The following is a 19,845-nucleotide window of genomic DNA, read 5'->3' on the forward strand; positions in this document are numbered from 1 at the left end:
AGAAATTCTGCTCCTAGGGATACACCTAAAATCATTGAAAGCAGGAACTCAAACAGATGCTTGTACATGGATGTTCATAGCAGCACTGATCACTGTAACCAAAAGGTGGAAAAAACCGAGGCGTCCATTTACAGATGAATCAATACACAAACTGTGGTACGTAGACACAACGGTATATCATTCAGCTGTTACAAGGAATGCAGGTCAGACGCATGCTACAACAGGAATAAACCTTGAAAATATTATGCTCAGTGAAATAATCCAGACACAAAAGACAAATATTGCATGATTCCATGTATATGAGGTCCCTAGAATGGGCAATTTCCTAGAGACAGAGAGTAGAATGGCGGCTGCCAGGGGCTGTGGGGAGGGGAGCATGGGGAGTTAGTGCTTAATGGTCATAGAGTTTCCATTTGGGGGATGAAAATCTTTTGGAAATAGTGGTGATGGTTGTACAATATTGTGAATGTACTCAATGCCACTCACTGACTTGTACACCAGAAAATAGTTAAAATAGCAAATTTTATGTTATATATATTTACCACTATTTTTTAAATTTATAACATAATATTCCCCAAACCACTAAACTGTACACTTTTAATGGGTAAATTGTTCTGTATGTAAATTATATTTCAATAAAGCTGTTTTTTAAAAAAGATGTGAAAGCAGAGATTGGGTAAAATAAAGGTTTGCTCTTGCTGGGCTTTGTCACATGCGTCCTGTTTTACCTGGGAGGGAGGGTTCTGAGGTCGGGGTGGTGGCTGCATGTTGGCCCCACTGTGCAAAGCAGATGGTGTGTGTCCCTGGGGATTTTTCCGGTTCTACATCAATATTTACTTCTAAAGATACTGCTTAGTTAGGCAGAATTTTCTACATCCATTCGTATTTTGCTTGGTATTCACTTTCTTGCAAAAATGGACAATCAAGACAAAGAAAACAAAAGGTCCAGTCACCACTCTTCATTTCACCTCAAAGCAAAACAGGATTATTTTCCAATTTTTTTTTTTTTTATAGAAAGCAATGCAGGTCCCACATTACCTCCTCTTCCATAAAAGAAGTGCTTTAGATGCCCAAAAGAAAAGCAAGTTTCTCCAAGGGCAAGAGACTGTGTATCTGTGATGTGTTGATGTCAAAGTCAGTGCCACCCCTACATGGGTTGGGGACGCATCCTGGCCCTGATGCCAAGAGTTATCCCCTTTATCAGAATGTGGTTTACATCTCACCTGCAGCAGAATTCCCCAGATGCTTGTTGTTCTGGGGCTGACGTCAGGAGTTCTAACCAGCACCCCGTTGATTTTTAAGCACAGTTGAGAACACTGGTGTGCATGCTTTTGCTTTCCATCTACTCTAAGAGGTTGCAGGCTTGGCTGTAAAGTCAGTGACTTGATGGAGTGACATTGCAAGTCTCCACTAGAAGTAACAGCTTCTGCCATGACGACCCCTTGCTGTGATGCCCTTCCGTTCTCACCTGTCTTGCGCATGCTCAGTGGCTCCTGGTTCCTGATCAACTGGAGGAGTCTGAAATCCCACCATACCCAGGTTTTCCTGGGCTGGGACCAACTGTGTTCTTGACCTGACCTTGCGCCCAAAACAGCTCCAGCTTCAGGCCTTACCCTTCCTTAATGCCAGCCCTGGGATGCCCTCACACTGTTTTAACAGTCTGACTAAGGATTTGGTTCGGTCCCCCACGCTTAGAACAGGTCCGCTAGATGCTAAATCAGGGCTGAACAGAGAGCAGCCCAGCTGAGGGTGCGCCCCGCAGTGCACTGCCCGCTCTGGGGCTTTCTGACTGTCGGCAGCTGCATTTTCAGCAGAGACGGCAGCTGAGTAGGTCTTACTGCATCCCTCCCACTCTTGCCCTGGGGAACCTCTTCCTGTGTACACCATCCCCTTTCCGGGCCCTATTGTACAGTCTTTCTGAAATGGTATTTCTCAGTCATTTTTTTAAAAAGAGGGTTTGTTTCAAACATGTGGTGAAAGACAGCAGCCTTGCTAGAAATAAATGCTGCCTGAGTGACATGCTTAGGTGACTATTTGGTGTGAAGTCCCCACTGCCCCCTTTTCAAGGATGACTACACTTTAATAGAAATGCCTGCTTTAAAGAAAGGAGGTGTCACCACAGGAAGGGCAAATCTGCCTGAATTCTAGACCCGGCAAGTTTCTGTAAACCTCTTCCGATTCTCCTCTCTGGGTGCTGCACCTCCCAGTGGAAGTTCCCCTGCAATGTGAATTTGTGCATCATCTTGGTGCCTCCTGACTGTTCACAATTTCATGTTTATGAATGTCCTTTAAAAACTCACTTACTTAACAAACATATCAGTGCCTTCTACGTACCAGTTAAATACCAAGTATTCAAGGCTAAATAAGCAGATCTGAGCCAGTGGGTACAGACGAGGAAACTGTGCCAGAACGGCATGCGGGCGGATCGAGTGCCATCAGAGCCCTTGGGTTGGGGAGGGAGGGGTATTGAACACAGTGTTGAGGATTCAGGAAAGAGTCCTGAGAAAGTGATACCTAAACTGTCATCCGAAGGTTGAGTCAGATTTGAATCAAAATGACCTAGACCCAACCCATTCCCCAAAACAGGTGTTGACTAAACTCAGCGTTCTTCCTATCTTTCCTCTGAGATAGGAGGCCTTTCTAAATGAATAATTAATTACCTGAATAGGAAAGCCACTAAAAGGAACTTCGTGTACTCACATCACTTGGATTAATGAAAACTATTTCAACAGTCAAAAGATTCGAACTCCTGGGATGCTGTTTGTGCCCCCAGAGTGTGCAAATATTTCCCTTCTTGACACTATCATTTTCCTCATCTTTAAAGGAGCTGATAATGCTTGTCTCTGCAGGAAGGTGTTTGCTGTGACGTTTTGTTTGCCCTTTCAGGACATGAGATTACTCCACATCGGTGACATTCTTTCCCTGGGAAACACTTTACACCCTCAAGAGAAGGAATCCCATTAAGAAAAGTGTGTTCAAGTCACATACGACGTTGCTTTCACACTGCTCATTATTTGTGATGGAAATGTAAGCAGCCGTTTCCGAGTTGAGTCCGTGATTATTAAAACAAGCCCACCAAATTAAAAGGCCAAAGACTTTCAGTTCCTCTGAGACAGCTACTCCGTGATTCATATTTTTAACTCCTAGAACCAAACAAAAATACTAAAAACAAAGAAATAAACCAAAAGAAAAGCAAAACACCACACCACCTCAGAGAGTCATGTAACAGCATTTATTAAACAATAACTCATTTTTTTCCTCTTACCTCTCTATACTTTAGAATGCAAATTAAGTTAATGCTCATTTATTAATGTTTGTTGTCACAATTTTTCCTTTCTCACCATCATTCTAAGAAAAAGTAAATGGCATAGCTACCACAGTCCGCTGACAAGTTTTCAAGCAGGAAAACTAAACACTTAGGCCCCATTTCACACAAATGACCACAGAAAGTGACAACTGAAAATGTTGACTCGACAGCCACCATCACACACTGGGAACTCAGTAGGACTCTGTAGTAAGGTGGATTCAGAGATGCCCTGCGTCACATCGTGCCCCCAAAGGCAACCTAGGAAAAGTATAGATGGCGTCTTCTCCCCTAATTCAGTATTTTGCTAATAATCAATTCAAAAATATTTCTGAGGCCAACATGCACTTGGCAATCCAGAACTGAAGTTGATAGGGTCCTGTTAACATGTTTTATGCGGTGTTTTCAGTTGTGCATATCTTCCTAAATTAGGTCTTCGGCTAGAAATGGAGGGCCTCAACTTTGGAAGACTTCTTGGAAAAGTAGTCATGGACCTCTCCATTGCTTCCTTGGGCTGCTCTAAAGATGAGAAAGAGTACCGTAACACCCGACACCCAGCTCCCAGCTGGCCCAACCCAGCCTCACAATCCATTTTGATATCAAAGAGTTGTTTTCAGCCTCAAATATCCAGACTGAACCTGAAGAGAGTGAGCTTAGCACACGACCACTGAGCCTGTCTCGGAATTACCGAACATAGAGACCCAACTGGCTGCTCACTGGCAAACGCCTCTGCCTGGTCCTAACAGTGTTGGGAGAGGAACTCTAACTTCCGAGGCCTTGAAATTTTTGACACGTGTGCACAGACAGACTTAAATTTCTTTTTAGACAGTAGCCCTCATCCGCCTCTGGGAAGTACATGGAAACACTCCAACTTTTCCATGAGTACTGACTCGTCTGACATAGAGACCCAAACCAAAGGAATTTCTACTGTTAAAAACATACCTGCTCTAGAAAGCAAAGTTCAGCTGAACAGTACAGAAACACAGGCTGTGAATTCTGGCTTTGAAACCCTAGGGAACTCAAACAGTAATGGATGGCTTTCGTCTGACTAATTCGGCCGGAACATGGAACCTCAGTTCAGTTCTGTGGAGAGCAGATGTGTGGGGAACTACACAGTCTCCAACTTCTAAAACCAACTTCTAAAACTTGCCCACGTGTAGGACAGCATTTACAATTTCCTTCTGGATTTAGAAAATGGAGAATGCAAACAACAGTATCAACTCTGTTAAATAGAGTTGATGATGCGGCTGCCGTGATGCTTTGAGGTTCTTCGCCTTTTGTACTTGTGAACACGGACTTTGTGTATAAATGTGAGTGTATTATAAAGGGTAAAATGTGGATCTAAGAAAAGAAGAGAAATAATAACAAAACAGTAGCTGATACTTATTGAGCACTTTCTCTGTCTGGTGTGGCACCAATCACCTTAAATCTACTTCTCATCTAATCCTTTGGAATCCTAAAGGAGATGCAGTTGGCATCACCTTCCACAGGTGATGAGACGCTGCAGCACTTGCAATCAGGGGTGAAGCTGGGATTAAAAGCCAGGTGTGTTGGAGTCTGAGGCCGCGCTCTTCACCAACACCCTGCAGAGCTGTTTCCCTAGGAAGTTAGCTGTTAGATCGAGTGGAAATGGGTCTCTCGATTCCTCCATTGGGTCCTGACGCCAATCCATCCTCTTGTTGGATAGCTCTTCAGGTTTGTGAAAACTGGAGCTGAACAGGAGCAAGCTAAGGACAGAGCCCCATGGGGCACCACTCCAAATGCCTTCGCGGACGCCATCAAATCTGTAATCACCGTCCCACGAGTGCAGTGTTTTTAAGTGGTTATTACTCCGCCTGTGCTATTCCCTGGCTGTGTGGTTCTCAAGGGCATCATGCTGAAGTCCTGATATAGAATATTTACACACTTCTCTGGTTTTTCTAGCAAGTCTATCAAAAATTAAAAATGAATGAGATTGACATGCCTTTTTTTTTTTTTTTAAACTGGATGCATGCTGGCTGCTTATATTCATAAAGTGTCTCATTAAAAATTCATTGTAGTGGCCGGCCCCAAGGCTGAGTGTTTAAGTTCTCACGCTTCACTTTGGTGGCCCGGGCTTTTGTGGGTTCTGATCCTGGGCGCAGACATGGCACCATTCATCAGGCCATGCTGTGGCGCCATCCCACATGCCACAACTGGAAGGACCCTCAGCTAAAAATATACAACTATGTACCAGGGGGCTTTGGGAAGAAAGAGGAAAAATAAAATCTTTAAAAAAAAAAATTCATTATAGAATCTTTCCAGATAAATGTCAGCTCACAGAGTATGACTTGAAAAATCCATTTTCTCCCTCTTTTTGAAAATCAGATCCACATTTTCCAAAATATGGCCTTTCCAGCTATTCCCTATTTTCTATGATTGTCTCTAAAAATTCATATTGATGGAGCTATCTTGGCTACACTGACTCCCCAGGCTGTAACTTGTCCAAATCAGGACACTTTAATTGCGTTAGAGCAGCTTTAAACTCTGTTAGAATTTCCTTAAAACTTTTTTTTTTTGGCTGGGGAAGATTCGCCCTAAGCTAACATATGTTGCCAATCTCCCCCCTTTTCTCTTCCTTTTCCCCACCGGGGGCCCCAGTACATACATAGTTGTGTAGAGTTGTAAGTTCTTCCATGTGAGCTGCCGCCACAGCATGGCTACTGACAGAAGTGATGCGGTTCTGCAATGGGAACCAAACTCAGGCTGCTGAAGTGGAGTGCACAGAACTCTAACCACTAGGCAATCAGGGCTGGCTCCTCTTTAAAACTTTTTTAATGAGAAAGAAAAAATAAAACCCTAACATTCTACATTCCCATCAGATTTAACCACTATTACCATCTTGGCATATTTTGCTTCCAGGTTTTTTTTAAAAGAAAAATCACTCCACTGTTTTTATAAAAATGTGTTATTAAAAAAAGCTTATGATATAAAGTCCAAAAAAATGCAATAAATAGAAAGGTAGCCATTTTTAATCACCCCCTAATTCCACAGCCAGAAATGACTATTGTTAACATTGGGTGAACATTGTATTAGACATCTCCCTATGCATAAAGATAGGAGGACAAATGGAGAGAAATACTTTCATAAAGATATAATCATCCTAAAATATCACTATTAATAAAAGATGTTAAATTTGTTTTTACTTGAATTTAATACAAGAAAATTAAACTGAAGGAATTTTTGAAACTCTGAAGTTTCTTCACTGCAAGAGATATTATTTCCTAAAAATAACTCTCAATTTAAATGAAGAAATTGTGAGAAATGTTAAGAGGTCAATATTGTTGGCCTTTCAGGGGCCGGCCCCGTGGCCAAGTGATTAAGTTCACGCATTTCACTTCTGCAGCCCAGGGTTTTGCTGGTTCGGATCCTGTTTGGAGTGGACATGGCACTGCTCGTCAGGCCATGCTGAGGCGGCGTTCTTCATGCCGCAACTAGAAAGACCCACAACTAAAATATGCAACTATGTATTGGGAGCCTTTGGGGAGAATACGAAAAAAAAAAAGAAGATTGGCAACAATTGTTAGCTCAGGTGCCAAGCTTTAAAAAAATATATTGTTGGTCTTTCAAAGTATGTATTTCAATTTTTGACAGTGTTTGCTGACTCTTGGTTTTGAGAGATGACAACAAGTCCTTTCATATTTCTGCCCTCCCCCCGCCCATACCTCCCTGTTTTGTTATTGTACTTTGTGCAGGGTTGTAACTTTTATATTCTTTGGAACCCAGAATAGTTCTGTATCAGCTCACGAGCCGACCTTGAAGCATAGCTCCTCCATCCCATATCCTCCACGTTGAGAATGGCTGCCTGCTGCCTTTCGTCTGTGGCCTTTGGGCTGGCACAGTGCCCTGGGGTCAACTTCCTTCAGGACGTGGAGGCGCCGTTCCAGTGTCCCTGGCACTGAATGTCGCTGTGGGGAAGTTGCAGATCAGACTGATTTTGGTTTTGGCCTCGTAGATGTTTTGTTTTTTCTGCCTGATGTCTTAAGAATCTGTTCTTTACCTTGAAATCCAGTAGCTTAACTATACTCGAGTGTTCTATATCAAAATTTCCTGAAATACTGTGTGCTCTCTTGGTACAAGTTCTGTTCGTTTTCTTTTTCAGGAAAATGGTCTTGAGCTACGTCTTTAAATGCCTCTTCTGTTCCATTGCACGCTCTCCACCTCAATCCCTGTGTTGTCTTGTGACTGACATCTATTTCCTTCTTTCCAGTGTGATTTTCGTGTCTTTTTCACTGGCATGCTCCAGGATTATGCCAAACCTTTCCAACTTTGCTGGTAATTCCATTTCCATCCGCATCTAATTCTGCCCCTTGCTTTCTTAATCTATTTATTAACAGTGAGATTTTGGTCCTCCATGTATTTCCTTATGTCTGCAACTTCCCTTTTAATCTCTTTCTGTAATTTTATTTTTTTTTCCATTTGGCTGTTTTGTTGACTTCATACTTTTATTAAACGATTTTTTTAGAGTGAAACAACTGTGCGGAATTTACTTCTGTTCCTCAAGTTGCGTTCTCTTGGGTTGGTCTCCATCTCTCCCTTTACTTCGCCCTCTCTTCCTGTCTCCCAGCTTTTTTTCCTTGTTTGCTGAAATATATTTGCATGTTGGCAGAGCCGACCTGTCAGTCCTTACCGGCTTATTCATGCCTGCATTCCTGATACAGTGGGAGTGACTTCCTACCTTCCTTCCAGGTGCTTTTTCCTTCTGCGGTTTGGGGGTTTTGTGCTCGTTCCTGCTGAGGGGGTGGGGAGCCCGGGCAGAGAGCTCAGCCGTGCTACAAAGGCCTGGAGGAAGCCCTGAGCTCTCATTTCTCTCCTGAGATGTTGGGAAATCTCCTCTAATCTCTTTACTGACATTGGATTTCAATTTTCCTTACACAAGTTCTTTCTACACTTTTTAGTCTAAAAATGTTCCTCCTTAACATAGCAGACAGACTCCAGCTGGAAGGTAATGTTTCACTTTCTCTTTGTTTTCTGTCAACACTTTACTAACAGCCACAAGCAGCAATAAGCAAGAAGCAAAAGACTGATCTCTTTAGAGTCCTCTGTAATGGATTTTAACTAGTATCTGCAGCCATCATTTTCGATTTCACCCACTTGATGCTGTTCTTACTACTCCACATCACTCTCACTTATAAAATCTCACCTCATCAAAGAGAGTCGTGTATAGTTGTATTTTCTTCAGATGCTCTCTCCTTTTTATCCTCAATTGTATAAATTGCAATTGCAGCAAGAGCCATGTGTTTTAGAATTTTTGCACCATCTTGGGATATCTCATCTTTTAGTATCTCAGGTTATGAAATCAAATTAGTTTGCCTTTCTAGAGTCTAGAGCATATGTCAAACTGCTTAGTCTTCCCTGCTTTGCCTTAACAATGGAAATTCTAAAATTACATGAACGTTTTCTCCAAGGTTATAATCATGTCTTTAAGAAAGGTAGTTCTTACTCCGCTATTGAGTTCAAGGCCACCAGGCGTCAATGAGAGTCATAGGATGGTGTTTCTCCCTCATCAGTAGTATGCATTCGATGAGTACTTACTGTGGGCCAGGCTGGAGACTAGGTGGGATACAAAAAGGACCAAGGTATGGTCCCTGTTTTCCAGAATCTTGCTGTCTGAAAAATAGTATTGTAGTAATAATAATGGTTAAAATGTTAAATGCCAGGTACTCTTTTAAGTATTTTATACACTCCGACTCATCTAATTCTCAGCGGTGGTTTGAGACAGGTACCACTATCACCCCCATTGGAGAGTTGGGAAAACAGGCAAACTCAACCAAGTTCGTGCATGCAGTGAGACACACGGTTGGGATTTGAGCTCCCAACCAAGTCTAACAAGGGACCATGTTCTTATCACAACATTGTACTGCCCGTCTACACACCTGCATCATAGTCCCAGGTGCCCTTTTTATCAGCCCTGCTCCGCGTGTTTACCTGTACTTCCCTGCATCCTTGAATGTTAGTTCTAAAAATTTGATTTTTTACTTGATTTATATCACTTACGGGGACTCTTACTCTGTTGTTTTATCAATATCATTCCTGCCCCTTGATCTACTTGTGGATTTATATTTCTGATATTTTTTCCTATTTCAGTGATTAGTCTCCATATCTTCCTACACTTTATTAATCTAATTTCTAATTATTTTTTCCATCTATCTCCCTTTAGTGTTTTCTTATATTATTCTTTTCTGTGTGTGTTTGTTTACCTGCCTCCAATACTCATACATTTTAATGAAGTTTTTCTCTTACCATCATATGTTGACTCAAGCTCTGGTTTGACACAGAGCTAAAGTTAGCAGGAAAAAGCAGATAATTTACAGAATAGGAACTACAAACAGCTAACACAAAGTAAAAAGCAATTGAAATTGTGTTTTGACATATCTTCAAACTCACTGATTCTACCCTCAGCTGTGTCCAGTCTGCTGATGAGCCCCTCAAAGGCATTCTTCATTCCTGTTATGGTGCTTTTTATTCCTAGCATTTCCTTTTGATTCTTTCTTAGAGTTTTCAGCTCTCTGTTCACATTACCCATTTGTTCTCACATGCTGTCCACTTTTCCTGTTAGAATCCTTAGCATATTAATTTTGGCTGTTTTAAATTCCCAATCTGATAATTCCAACATCTCTGCCATAGCTGAGTCTGGTTCTGCTGCCTGTTTGTCTCTTCGAACTATGTGGGGTTTTTGTCTTTTAGTATGCCTTGTGATTTTTTGTTGAAAGCTGGACATGATGTTTTAGGTAATCGGAAGTGAGGTAAATAGGTCTTTTGTGTGAGGTTGTATGTGTATCTGGCTAGAAGTTAGGCTGTGGCGTCAGAGGCTTCGATTTCCTCTCATGTTCTTGTTTTTGTGTCCTCTGCTATCTTTCGATTTCCATGGAGACCCCTTCTTAAATAAGATCTGAGCTTTGCTGCTCTTTCAGCTGAAGGCCTCTGTTATCCTACAGAAGCCCTATCAATGGGGGGTGGGGTGCAGGGGGAGGGGCAGTGTTCCACAGGCCTATGGTTACATCTCAGTCTGTCAGTGAGCCCTGTCCTGGGCTGTGGCCTGCACTAGTGCTTCTCAGCTTTCCGCCTCCTCCCTTAGGAGAGACAAGAAGGCTGGCGGGGCTGGAGCTGGGTGTTTCCCTTCTCTCACCTTGGCTAGGCTGTGGTATAGCCAAGTTAGTTAGGCCCTGGGGAAAGTTTCCCTTGAAAGGCAGTTGTATTTCAAAATGGCTACTTTTCTCCTCCCCCTTTTGGAAGTCTGAGGGGATTTCTCTTTGATATACACCCTGAGAACCTGGTGGAGCTCCAGGTAAACCTCACAAACGTGTGGAGGGTCCACTAAGATTGGACCCAGAGTTTTCAGCTCTCAAGCCTCCCGGGCTGACCTCCAGCAATTGGTCAGTTTCAGTGGCAGCGCTCCTACCAGTTCCGGCTCCAGCGGCGGCTCCGCGCGCTCCACCGGGATGCTCTGGATCCGTCTCTAATTCTCAGGCCAGTAGTGAGCATGTGATCGCAGGTCTCTGACGGATCTAAGACATATGATTTTCAGTCTGTTCAGCTCATTTCTTGTTGTGACAAAATTGTGTTTTCAAATAATTATCCAAGGGAATGGGAAAATTTCCATGGCAAAATTGTTGGGTGGAAAAGGCCAGATTCAAAGCTGAATGTGGTCACATGATATCAGGAGATTTTTAAAATAGAATTTTCTCTCACAATTGTTCTTCTGTCCCTGAGGTCCCTGCCCATTGATTCAACGACATTCAAGTTTTGGAGGAAGGGAAAAACATACTGCCCCGAAAAACAAAAAAGCCTTTGAAGCACTGAGTGGATTTTTTAAACTAATAATGAGCACGGCTGTCTAAAATCAAAGAGCTTTTTATTTGCCAGATCCAGGAGAGAACTGTGGAGAGAAGAGAGAGGTGTTTTTTGTGCTTTGGGTTTGTAAATAACCTCAAGGCCTGCTCACTCTCGCCTCCTCCTTGAGGGAAAACCGTGGGGAAGCAGGAATGCAAATACCCCGAGAAAGTCTTGGGTGTCATTTGCACAATATTCTCCGGAATCGCACTCTCTTGTGAGGCCCCTCGCCAACGTGGGGTGGTCACTAAGGTGTATCTCCAGGCAGAGGGGAGTTTGAGACAGTGCCCGCTAGTTCCTCACAGCCTGCACTGGGTTTGGGGAGAGCTGAAGTCCCCCCGTGCCTAGTGAGAGATGTGTCCTGGGTATGTGAGAAATGAGCGCAGAGTAATGGCTCCAGGGCTGAGCCCGTGCTGGGGCTAATCTGAGTGGCAGGTGCCGAAAGGCCAGGCCAGGCCAGGCCAGTTGCACCAGAAATGGCTGGTGCAGAGACAGACATCGGCAGGGACGAGTGGAAGGAGACATCTCGACAAGGCCAGAAACGGCTGAGGGCAGCACATTGTGGGAGTCTCCTCCCGGTTTCCGTGATCAGGGGGGGATTGGAGCTGTTTACCGAAAATCATTTTCTCTTCTTCCGGAGGGGACGAGATCTCCCAGGCTTCCTTCCAGTTAGGTGTGGCTGCCAGGTGACAGGGTTCTGCATCATAGAATATGAGCACAAGTGCAGTTTGCATTTCTAGGTCAGGGCTTTTTAGAAGTAGGTGTGCCCCTCCACGCACGTGTTCTACCCACACACAGTTGAATATAGATGATAAGGAGGTCTGGAGAATGGCAGCACTACGAGCCAGAAGGAGCCAGTTCCCGGGATTATCTTACGGAAAATATCACCTGCCAACCTGGAATGCATGTTTATGACTTGACATGAGAGAGAAATAAACTGTCCTACGTATATATAGGGGGATATTTATTATAGCTGCTTGCCTCAGCCTAAATCCGCACCCAGATATTACCCCAGGTGAAGACAAAATAACTGAGAGAACTTGAAACTTTTTTTTGAAGGAAAATCTTTATTATTTTTATGTATAGAAAACTCAACATTGAACCCATTTTGGTGGCAAGTTCTTTTGCTTTTGCCTTTTCCAGCTTGGCAATGCAAGCCCCAGATTTTGGACCAGGACATCGCCTCCCCAGTGATGGGGGACCTCATCATATCTGTCACTGTGATTGGGCCTGGTAGCTCCTGCCAGCTTAGCCAGCTCCTTTGTCTTCCAAGTTAACCTGTGAAGGCGACGGCGGGACAGGTCTTCCTGCGAACGAGATGTCCCAGCCTGACCTTCCTTTTCCTAATGCAGTAGGAAACCCCCATGTTACGACACCGGGCAGGCAAGAAGAGAACCGGCTCAATGGGATCCACATCCTGCACAGTCACCAGCAACTGAGTCTTCTTGTTCTCCACCAAGGAGGTGACAGTATTAACCCCTGCTTGAAGGACAGGTGGCCCCTTAGGGGAACATCTCCTTTGCTAGTAGCTTTCTTCTCAGCCTGGGCCAACAATCTCTGCTGCCTCTCTCACTTTGTCTCTGGTCTGTACTTTGGGGACAGCTAAGCAGTTGAGTAGCTGTTTGGTGGCCCAAGTCCTGGGGAACTGCTTAATCACAGGGGGGCACTTTCAGCTGCTTCTAGAGGATAGCCCTTTGCCACTGCACCCAGATGTGGTGAGGCCACTTGACAAAGTGAATGAGGTCCCTTTTGGTCTAGATGTCCCATCCAATGCCAAGATGCTGGGCCTTTTCTCAAACAGGGGATTGACCACCTTCTTGCATTGCCTCCTGCTTCTTCATGACAGCAGGGGCCGGGGCTACAGAATCTGAAATTTCTAATGGAGTGAGAATAAATCCTGACTTCTCTGAGTAAATTCCTGAGCCACAACTCAGCAACAAAAAAAAAACAACCCAATTAAAAAGTGGGCAAAGAACTTGAAAAGATATTTCTCCAGAGAAGACACACAAATGGCCATTAATTACATGAAAAGATGCTCAATATCAATAATCATTAGGAAAATGCAAATCAAAACCACAATGAGATACCACCTCACACACATTATGGCTATTATTAAAAAAATCAGAAAATAACATATCGATGAAGATGTGGAGAAAGTGGAGCAATTATGCATTGCTGCTGGGGATGTGAAAGGGTACAACCGCTGTGGAAAACGGTATGGCAATTCCTCAAAAAGTTAAGCATAAAATTACCATGTGATCCAGCAATTCCAATTCTGGGTATAGACTCAAAAGAAGTGAAAACAGGGACTGGATCAGATATTTGTACACTTGTGTTCATAACCGTGTTATTCACAGTAGCCAAAATGTGGAAGCAATATAAGAGTCCGCTGACAGATGAATGGATGAACAAAATGGGATATATACACACAATGGAGTAGGTTTCTTAGCATAGTTAAATTCATGGAAGCAGAAGGTAGAATGACAGCTGCCAAGGGCTGAGGGGAGGGGAGAATGGGGAGTTGTTGTTTAATGGGTATAGACTTTCAGTTAGGGAAGATAAAAATGTTCTGGAGGTGGATGGTGATGATAGTTGCACAACAATGTGAATGTACTTGATGCCACAGAACTGTACACTTAAAAATGGTTAAAATGGGGCCAGCCCCCGTGGCCTAGTGGTTAAGTTCAGCACACCTGCTTCGGCAGCCCAGGTTAAGTTCCAGGACATGGATCTACACCACTTGTCTTTCAGTGGCCATGCTGTGATGATGGCTCACATACAAAATACAGGAAGATCAGCAACAGGTGTTAGCTCAAGGAGAATCTTCCTCAGCAAAAAAAAAAAAAAAAAAGTTTAAAGTGGTAAATTTTATGTTATGTATATTTTATCACAATAAAATAAATTCTTAAGACAAACTGTAAAATCAGAAGAGGCCAAGTTACCTTAAGATGAAGTATTCTTCTGCAGTGGAGTGGAAATGATGGTGCATGGGTAAGTTGAGTTCAGTTTCTGTGTATTGCGATCAGGATTTTCATTTCATTTAATGGAATGGAGTCTAATTAGGGTAGGAAATACCAAAGTGCATGGTATTTAATAAAGATGAGTATTGCTTAACGCAACTTTTATTTCTGTTATATGTATGTATGGAGTTGCCACAGAACATGTTTCTTACTATGGACCATGGGAATTTGAAAGCCACTGTCTTAGAGCCACTGTCACCACTGATACATTTCAACCCATTACATGAATGTTATGTGAACTACTTAGAAGGAAAAATAAACATCCATTGAGATTTTTTTTAATAAGCAATGCTGTAAAAATGTAGTAGTGTTTGTCTCTGGATTGTGAGAATCTGGATTTTTTAAATCTTTTCTTTATTTTCTAAGACATCCACAGTGAGCATGTCCTGATTCTACAACAATTTTAAGTAGCAGAGATGGATCCAGGTTGACCAAGCTGTTTCTTCCATTAGAAGCCAATTTGAAAGAGCTGTGGGAAGTATTTCTGGCCTAGAGTGCGCAGGAATGCTCATGTGCCCACGTGCCATGATGAGGACAAGGGGGCACCGAGGGCACAAAGTCACACAAGAGGCAGCCCCTGCTTTTGGGAGCTGACAGACCTGTAGACAGAAAATTTCAGCACAGCCCCGGGAGCGCTCAGGGTAGCCAGGTACCGGGTAAAGACTCCTATAAAGAGCTGGGGCTCTGGGCTCTGGGGAAGCTCCTCCAGACCGTGCTTCTCCACTTAGGCCAGGGCATCTGTAACAAGCTGCTGGTGATGCTGGTCTGTGGCCCACACTTTGAGTAGCCAGATCTGGGCTCAGCTGCTCACTTTCTATAGTCAGCTTTCTTTGGTCACTGGGGTTTCTTGATGTTTAGCGCATTGCCCTGTACCTGGACTCTTCCTGTCAGCCAGCCCTGTTCCATTGATGACTCAGCTGGACAGTCTCTCTGGCTTTGATTTCTTTTTCTCCTGTTAAGTCACTTCCCTCAACTCCACACTACAGCCCACACGCAAGCAACTGCCTTCTCTGTCCTCCCACCTCCCACACACCTGTCCGGGAAAGGCAATACCAGAGCTAGTACTCACACTGGGTGTGCCCAGAGGATCACAGATCATGCAAAGTAGAGCCTGGGCAACCTGGATGGGTCAGAGTCTACTTCCTGGAGGAGGTGCTATTCGATCTAGTGCCAGGTGGAATAGATGCCAGCCGGTGAAGAGCAGGGACATGCACAAATGGAGGCACGGAGGCATGGAACGGCATGTGCTGGGGGGCAGCTGCAATCACTGGGCGCAGTGGAGTGTAAAGGAAGAGGAAGGGAGCGGAGGGCTGGAGACTGCAGGGAGGTCTGACCAAGGAGGTAGGGGCCTCGGGAGCCATCGGAGGAGCTTAGCCTTCCTCCTTTAGATGATGGAGCTGGGGGATGGTCATGCAACGGTTTCTGGAAGGGTGTGAAGGGGCAGATTTCTAGTTCAAAGCATCGTTCTGGGGCTCAGGGGAGGATGAGACGCAGAGGGCGCCCCCTGGAGGCAGGGAGATTTGCTGGGAGGCCAGGCCTGGTGGGAGTGAGTAGGAAGAAGGCTCTGGGAAGAAAATGTGAGGTGCAAGGGACCTTGAGCTGCAGAGTGGGGTTTGGACTGACTGTGTCACTGCCCTGAGCCCGGTCTCCCCTCCCGTGCAGCAGGGGTTTGCTCTCTGCTATGCAGGGGGTGATGAGGTTGCCCTTTGAAAGATGCCACTTGGTGGTGTGGGTCATGACCCACTGGAGGGTCAAAAGATCAATACATTAAGTTGCAACCAGCATTTCATTTATGTGAAATAGAATAGGCTAGGAAATCTCAAATTACGTGACATGTAGCATATTGGTTTTTGTTCCTCTCATACACACGCATGCCCACACACACATACTTAACAGTTTGCAAGCCACTGCTTTAGAGTTACTGTCTACTGATAAAGCCAAGAGGAGAGACCACTGCCATGTGTTGGGTCTGTTGGCAGCCTCTCCCTCTGGCCCACTGCAGGAGGTGGTGAGCACACAGTGACTTCTTTATGCACAGGATAAGATGGTCTACATTTGGGAAAGGTGTGCTGGGGGTATAGACTCCCAGAGGGTTGGGGAGATGGCGGTTGTGGTCCCTGCTGCCTCCTTGCCAAATCTAACATGTCTACCAGCACCACAGAGCCAGGCAGGCACAGAAAGAGACTGCTAACCCAAGTGGCGTGTATTTTCTCTTTCTTTTTCTCATCTTTTCCTAGGCATTGTGCTGCAATAACCTATGTCTAAGACATGACTTAATTCTTTAAGAAGCTGTTTACTGTCTAAGGATTTTGATATAGGGTCATTCCACTGCAATGTACGTTTGTGATCAAGTGGCTTGTGTGTGTGTGTGTGTGTGTGTGTGTTGTGCCTTTTAGAGGAAAACTGTAAGGACACGTGTGAAGACAGTTACTAACGTGGTAAAGAAGTAGAGCAGACTGGAGCAAACAAACGTGGAGTCTGTAAGCACAGCAGAGAAACTTCTCACTGAAAACAGCCTGTCCTCATTTCCACTCCTAGAAAACCTACCAAGAGCCACTCAAATATTTCCAGTCCTCTCCTAGAGCACTAGCACACCATCAGGTCCCTGTGCATCCATGACACTACGGAGTGTGGAAGGGGTTTCTAATCATGGCCGCCTCCCTTGGAGAAGCACTTAGGGGAGTGTGTCCCACACAAGACAGCAGAAAGCCTGCTCCCACAGCCACCACTTTCTAGCTGGGTGACCAACCTTGAGCAAGTTACTTAACTTCTCTGAGATGTGGATTTCTCATCTTTAATTGAGGGTAATTAAAACTTCCCTACCCACATCTCAGGGTTGTTGTGAAAGAGTGTTGCAAATGGCAAATCACAATAGCAGTGGGAGCTTTTATTATTATTATTAATCCTAATAACAACCTTGCCAGGCAGTCGGGGCACAAAGTCAGAGGCTCAGCGATACTGAAGTGATTCATCTGGTGTCACCAGCTGCCTGGGGGAGGAACAAAAGTGGAACCCAGGTCTTCTGGTACCCGGTTCAGTGCTATTTTCCCTATAAATAACCAGGGGGAAGAGAGGGCAGCTGACCTTCCACTGACATTTTATTCATGGTTGATAATTTAAATGTAACCAAGAGCTATGATGATTACATCTTTTTTCTCTCCTAAACCTTGAGATAAGACTTGGAACAAGGTACCCAATTTCCTTCCATAATAGTTTTTCCATCGAAACTGTGTAAACTCACGTTCTGTATAAATTCTTATGGCGCGATGCCCAGGAAAGGCCAGAGGACCAAAGGACACATAAGCAAGGCCGCTGCGGTGGGCGGTAGTCCCTGGCATCTTACTAGCATTCACTTTGTAAACTTCTTTTTCAGAGATATTTCTGAAGTCCCCAGAACCAGTGATGCCATGCTATCTGTCCATCTGTCTATCTGTCTAGTCGAATTTTGATCCAGCCCATGCTGAGTGTAAAAAGGCCTGTGGTTTATGAAATTCCTCCCTCGCTGGATCAAGGGGATCAGTCATTCATCTGGCATAATGCCTGCTACATAGACGGTTCTCAGTAATTACTTACTGAATAAATGAATTATTTAGTCGAGCTGGGTCTCACTAGCCTTAAAGGCATAAAAAAGACATGGATGTGGAGCAAGAAGCCAGAGGCCTAGATTTCGGTCCTGGCTCTGCTGCTTACTACTGTGAGACCCTGGTTTCAGCATTTACTCTCTCTAGACTTCTGGTTCTTCTTCTACGAAAGGAAAGGGTTGGACTAGATCAGAGGGGCAACTTGGTTTCCATTCGGATGCTGGCCGCAGTCAGTCGGCAGTGGCTGGTGGAGTGCTGTTGTCAGGCTCCAGGAAGAGTGCCCACATGGAATGATAATGTCCACCTGGGTGCTGGACACTGCGGGCAGGACGTGCACGCCGCCCATTTGCCACCACTAGACTGAGTCATCTCGAAGACCTTTTAGTTTTATGAATCTATAACGAACAAGGGTAGTGGATTTGGTAGAAACTGAATTATAGAATTAACTCAGGTAGCTCTGTGTAATTTCTGTGTTTTATGTCGGAAAGCTTCTTTTCCTGTGGTTCTGGGATGCAAGAAATAAAGAACTAGAGAGCTGTATACTGGGGCATAATCAGGTTTACGGGTTAAGAAGGGCCTCCAGAAGCTCTCCCAACATCTCTAGGAAGTAGTGGGAGCGCATTACTGAGTACAGGTTATTTCTCCCATTTTACAGAGAGAGTATTTGAGTCATAGAGGTAGAATTATCTGCCTCAGGTCATTTGTGGGTCTAGGTGTATATTCGGGTCACTTAACTCGCTGGTGCTTTCTTTCCTAGTAAAACGAGTTCTAGCTAATTCAGTACACTTACGAGCCCTGCCTCAGTACCTGGCCAGAGTCACTCTTGTCACTCTCCCTATGGACCCTTCATCCTGGGCCTGGTGATGGACTTGCTGTTGCTTCCTTGTTTATTCCTTGTCACCAACCCATGACTCTCACCCCATCGAGACTCGTTTCTGCTTACTAGCTTTAGCGGATCAAACCCAACAACCTCCTGACTCTCTCTTCTCTATGTTCCTTTATTCCAGGACTTGTGAGGAAATGGCTATTAAGTTGCTAATCAATTCTCATGAGCCACTGTAAATGTCAAAGTGATGCTCTGGTTCCCGGGGAGCGAACTGTCACTTGTAACAGAACCACACTTCAGAATGTGCAAATCCTTTAAGATAACATTCCTGGAAGTAGCAACAGCACATAGCAGAAAACAGAGTTTGATCTGAATTTCAATCTTCGTTTTACTTTTTGTTGGCTCTCTGACTGATTTCCTGATCAGTAAAATGGGAATACCAAGGATGGTTGTGAGAAAGAGAGGGCAGAATTATATAAAGTACATGTTTCAGTGCCCGTGCACACAGGGATCCGGTGAGCGCTGGTTTCCTCCTCCATTAAAAGAAGAAAATCATCTCATGAAATAATAACTTCAAAATGTCACACCCCCCAAAATCCCAAAGTTAAGAATGCTTGGAGTACTCACGATTGTGTGTGTGTGTTGTTGTTTAGCAGTTCAGGTTGTAGTGGGGTGATGAACAGGCCTCCAGAGCCCTTTGGAGCTTGCCAAGAAATTAGGCAAAAGAGAAATTAATGAGGAAAGCCCATCCTAAGTAGACTGCCATAAACATGAACCAATGTGGAAGCAGGAGTGGTGCCGAGACTCCTCAATTGCTCCCTGCTCCGCTGAGTCGTCCTCAGTGGAAAGCAGAGAACGTTGTAACTGGGAGCAGGAAGACAGAAGGGAGGCCCTAGGTTGGGGAGGCCACCTGAGCCCAGCAAAGGGACCGTTCCGAAGAGTCATGCTGCCTGTCTGGTGTCGGCCTGTCTGTCCAGTACACAGGTGAGGGCCTGCTGTCCTAGGAAAGGGGGTTCACCTGAGCGGTGTGTCACCTAGAGTACACAGTGTGAGCAAGTGACCCCAGGAGCCCTGTCTGAGGACAGAGGGCACAGCGCGCCCAGCCCCTCTGGGTCTGGGGGTGAGGCCGACCTCCCGTGAGACAGATGGAAAGAACACTGGCCTCGGCAGAGGAAGGGGCTCAGTCCAGGCTGCACAGCCCCCGTGTCTCTCTAGGCCGTTTCCTCACATAGAGGGAAGGCTTAGACTAGGGGAACTTTAAGA

At 44.7% G+C, this 19,845-nt stretch overlaps 1 pseudogene; it reads right to left on the reverse strand.

Moving 5' to 3' along the window:
- Positions 1-12,142: 12,142 nt before the first annotated feature.
- Positions 12,143-17,513, reverse strand: LOC100053941 (large ribosomal subunit protein eL8 pseudogene; annotated as a pseudogene).
- Positions 17,514-19,845: the final 2,332 nt, after the last annotated feature.

The sequence above is a fragment of the Equus caballus genome, chromosome 17 (genome assembly GCF_041296265.1).
Source record: "Equus caballus isolate H_3958 breed thoroughbred chromosome 17, TB-T2T, whole genome shotgun sequence".
Classification (NCBI taxonomy): domain Eukaryota; kingdom Metazoa; phylum Chordata; class Mammalia; order Perissodactyla; family Equidae; genus Equus; species Equus caballus.